This window comes from Tachyglossus aculeatus, chromosome 17 (genome assembly GCF_015852505.1).
Source record: "Tachyglossus aculeatus isolate mTacAcu1 chromosome 17, mTacAcu1.pri, whole genome shotgun sequence".
In the NCBI taxonomy this organism is placed as follows: Eukaryota; Metazoa; Chordata; class Mammalia; order Monotremata; family Tachyglossidae; genus Tachyglossus; species Tachyglossus aculeatus.
The window spans coordinates 20,373,143-20,377,813 of record NC_052082.1 but is presented as its reverse complement, the minus strand read 5'-3'; the positions used below and the strand labels follow the sequence as shown (position 1 = coordinate 20,377,813).

General features: G+C 42.8%; 1 non-coding gene across 1 annotated transcript; it reads right to left on the bottom strand.

Annotated features, from left to right (window-relative positions):
* Nucleotides 1-4,135: 4,135 nt before the first annotated feature.
* Nucleotides 4,136-4,273, bottom strand: LOC119939768. The gene has a single exon (XR_005454731.1). It is a non-coding gene; the product is annotated as a small nucleolar RNA SNORA7 (small nucleolar RNA).
* Nucleotides 4,274-4,671: the final 398 nt, after the last annotated feature.

Sequence of the window (4,671 nt, the reverse complement as noted above, 5' to 3'; positions counted from 1 at the left end):
TTTAAATCTATCTGCTAGAGAAGCAGCATGGCGAGTGGGTAGAATACAGGCCTGAAAGTCACAAGGTCGGGGGTTTTAATCCTGGCTCCATCGCTTGTCTGTTGCGTACACTGGACAAGTCACTTCACTTCTCTGTGCCTCAGTTACCTCATCTGTAAAATGGGAATTGACTGTGAACCCCATGTTCATTCATTCATTCATTCAATCGTATTTATTGAGCGCTTACTGTGTGCAGAGCACTGTACTAAGCGCTTGGGAAGTACAAGTTGGCAACATATAGAGACGGTCCCTACCCAACAGCGGGCTCACAGTCTAGAAAGGGGGGACAGACAACAAAACAAGACATATTAACAAAATAAAATAAATAGAATAAATATGTACAAATAAAATAGAGTAATAAATACGTACAAACATATATACATCTATACAGATGCTATGGGGAGGGGAAGGAGGTAAGGCCGGGGGGATGGGGATGGGGAGGAGGGGGAGAGGAAGGAGAGGGTTCAGTTTGGGGAGGGCTGTGGGACAAGGACTGTGTCCAGTCTGATTTGCTTCTCTTCACCCTATTGCTTAATATAGTGCCTAACAGAGTAAGTGTTTAATAAGCAGCATGGCTCAGTGGAAAGAGCCCGGGCTTTGGAGTCAGAGGTCATGGGTTCAAATCCCAGCTCCGCCACTTGTCAGCTGTGTGACTTCGGGCAAGTCACTGAACTTCTCTGGGCCTCAGTTACCTCATCTGTAAAATGGGGATTAAGACTGTGAGCCCCACATGGGACAACCTGATCACCTTTTAACCTCCCCAGCACTTAGGAAAGTGCTTTGCATATAGTAAGCACTTAGTAAATGCCATTATTATTATTATTAAATACCATAATCATTATTGTTATTATTATTATCATTACCTTGCACTTTTCACAAACTGATGCTGATTTTGCCATTTTTAATTTACAATGTTGGTGGCAGAACTACTTTAAAGGCTTGAATAGTCTGATTAAGCTCTCATTTTGACGAAGGTTTGAGTGTTTCATGATTTGATTCTTCACCATTAGTCCCCAACCCTGAGTCAGAAACGAAGAGTTCAGAAAAAAGACACGTTACCACATGAGTTGGATTCAGGAAAAACAACAAGAACACATAAAATGTAGTTGTTGCCGCCACCCTTGTGACCTCAAAGATGGCACTATTGATGATGGTATTTTCTTCGCTGTGTGTAATGAGGGACTGGTAAGACCAATGTGTGATGACTCATTCTTTCACAGTGGATGCATCTAAAGAATATTCCTTGCTCTGCCCTATTGATACCACAATTTCTCAAAGATTTTACTAAGAGAATGACAAATGTCCAACTGCTCAAAACCAGGCTGGTCAGCTTTCTGCATATTAAGAATATAAGCAGCACCATTACCGGGCCTGAACAATGGTATACTGTGTCCAGTATTCAGTCTTTTATGGTGGCACCAAGACCCCAAACTGAATTAGGTAATGGTTGGCATCCTGGAAATTTTCACATGGTTACAAGGTAATTGGGTTGGACACAGTCCCTGGCCCACGCGGGGATCACAGTTTTAATCACCATTTTTCAGATGAGGCAACTGAGGCACAGAGAAGTGAAGTGACTCGCAAAATGTCACGTAGCAGACAAGGGGTGGGGAGAGGATTGGAATCCAGGTCCTCTGATTCCCAGGCCCACTTTTTTTTGACCAGGCTGTGCTGCTTCTCAAAGGTGGAGACTGACATTAAAATAAATTGCAGATCAGTACATAAGTGCTGTTGGGAGAATAAAGAGGAGAAATGTGAGTGCAAGGGCAATGCCGAGAAGGGGGAAGGGGAAATGAGAGTTTAGTAGAGGATTGTACCCTCTCAAGGACTTAGTACAGTGCTCTTCACAGAGTAAGCACTTAATAAATAGCACTGATGATGATTATGGACTCTTGGAGGAGATGTGATTTTAATAAGGCTTTGAAGGTGGAGACAGTAATGGTGTGTCAGATATTAAAAGGGAGGGAGTTCCAAGCCATAGACAGGTTGTGGGCGAGGGGTCAACAGCGAGATAGATGAGATTAAGGCACAGTGAGTACACTGGGGTTAGAGGACTGAAGTGAATATTCTGTGTTGTAGGAGGAAGTCAGTGAGATAGGATAGGAGTGGGCAAGGTGATGGAGTGCAGTAAATCAAATGGTAACTTCATCAGATAGGACAGGGTCACCCAGCAGACAGGTGACATAGCCAGGATTAGAACCCAGGTTCTCTGACTTCCGAGTCCGTGCTCTGACCGCTAGGCAATACTGTCTCCTATTTTCAAGGTAGGTATGCTCCATATGCAAATCTACAGAGTTCAGGAAACATCTCTAGTAAGAGAGGACTGTCATGCCAACCAGATGCTTATAATTGAGCATGTTATGAGTTTTAGTAGATGTGAAGCTTTCAGACATACGTGAATATTGGATTAGACAAGTAGGCATATGTTGGAAGCATTACATTTTAGAAAGGTAACTTCGCCAAAGTCCTTCCGTCCCAAACAAAAAATGTGTTCTGCCACATGTAGAAAACTCCTAAATGTTATAAAATAACGTAAGGATAAAAGGCTGTATTTCAGGGTAGAAAAATTAATTAGTGAGATTCCCCCAAGATCCTGCATTAGGACACATTTTGTTTAACAACTTCATAAACAATCTGGAAGAGGGAATGTTTAAAGAAACCTCCAAATATGCATATGACATTAATCACTGGCAGGTGGTGAAATGTCAGGAGATGGTAAAAAACACAGAAAGATCTCATAAAACTGACAGAATGGGTCAAAAATGACCAGTCAACTTCTATGTACAAAAGTGCAGCAAAGTAATCCAAATTATTCATCGATTCAATAGTCTTTATCGAGCGCTTACTGTGTGCAAAGCACTGTACTAGAGAAGCAGCGTGGCTCAGTGGAAAGAGCCCGGGCTTAGGAGTCAGAGGTCATGGTTCTAATCCCAGCTCCACCACTTGTCAGCTGTGTGACTTTGGGCAAGTCACTTAACTTCTCTGTGCCTCCGTTCCCTCATCTGTAAAATGAGGATTAAGACTGTGAACCCCACGTGGAACAACCCAATCACCTTGTATCCTCCCCAGCGCTTAGAACAGTGCTTTGCACATAGTAAGTGCTTAACAGATGCCATTATAATTATTATTATTATTACTAAGCACTTATAACTACAGCTCCATGATAATGGTGCTGGAGTTATCAATTTAGAAAATAGATTTTGGAGTCACCACATTTTTTTCCAAATCACCTGCCGAATGTGTGGCAGCAAAGAGGCCAACTGAGTATTAAGTTTAACGAGCCTGTTGTTGAGTAGCGGCCGTCTCTATATGTTGCCAACTTGTACTTCCCAAGCGCTTAATACAGTGCTCTGCACACAGTAAGTGCTCAATAAATACAATTGAATGAATGAATAGGAAAACAAAGGGCAGAGCTCTGAAACGGAACAAAACTATTATGTCTACACTTAGTAATATTCATTGAGCGGGGCAGAGCACTAGATTAAGTGCTTGGGAGGCTGTGTGGACTTGTGAAAAGACTATGGGATTAGGTTCATTCCCAGGACTGTCACTAGCCTGCTGTGTGATTTTGGGCACGCCACTTAACTTGCCTGTGGCTCAGTTTCTTCATCCGTACAGTGAGGATTGAATGCCTCTTCTCTCTACCCTTGAGCTGTAAGGTTCATGTGGGACATGTTGGGATCTCATTATCTTGCCTCTACCTCAGTTCTTTGTATATAGTAAGTGTAAAAGTTATTATCCTTGCAGTAGTTAAACTATACGATCCCTGTCCCTCAAGGATCTTAATATTAGCAGAAGACACAGTCAAAATGATTTATGGATAGAAGTAAAAAGGAAATGGAGACATGGATATATGACCAAGTGTTTAAATAGTCATGTCTTAGGCTGGTGAGGCATCTCAGACCCGTAGTGAATCCATGGACTCGTCTGTCCCAGAACTCCCCACCTATCCGCAATCATTTTGGAAGTGTATCCGTAGAGTTTTCTTGGTAAAAATATGGAAGTGGTTTACCATTGCCTTCTTCCATTCAGTACACTTGAGTCTCCACCCTTGGCGTTCTCCCAAGCCACTGTTGCCCAGCACAGGAGAGTTTTGACTTGTAACAGATTGCCTTCCACTTGCTAGCCACCGTCCAAGCTAAGAATGGAATGGGTATGCCTCTGTTTGACTCTCCCTCCTGTAGCCGAGATTGGTAGAGTACTGAACACTCTCCATGTGCGACTCTGAGAGGGGAGTTTAAATAGTAAAGCATGTAAATTGATATGCATCGGAATATGACAGCTGATTTGGAGTGCTATAGTGAGATTAGGCAAAATACTTAGACTGTGAGCTCCATGTGGGACAAGGACTGTGTCTTATCTGCACATACTTATCGTGGTTCAATGGAAAGAGCACAGACTTGGGAGTCAGTCAGAGGTCATGGGTTCTAATCCCGGCTCCACCACTTGTCAGCTATGTGACTTTGTGCAAGTCACTTGACTTCTCTGTGCTTCAGTTACCTCATCTGTAAAATGGGAATTAAGACTGTGAACCCCACATGGGACAACCTGATCCCCTTGTTCCCCCCCCCCAGCACTTAGAACAGTGCTTTGCACTTAACAAATACCATCATTATCATTATTATTATTACT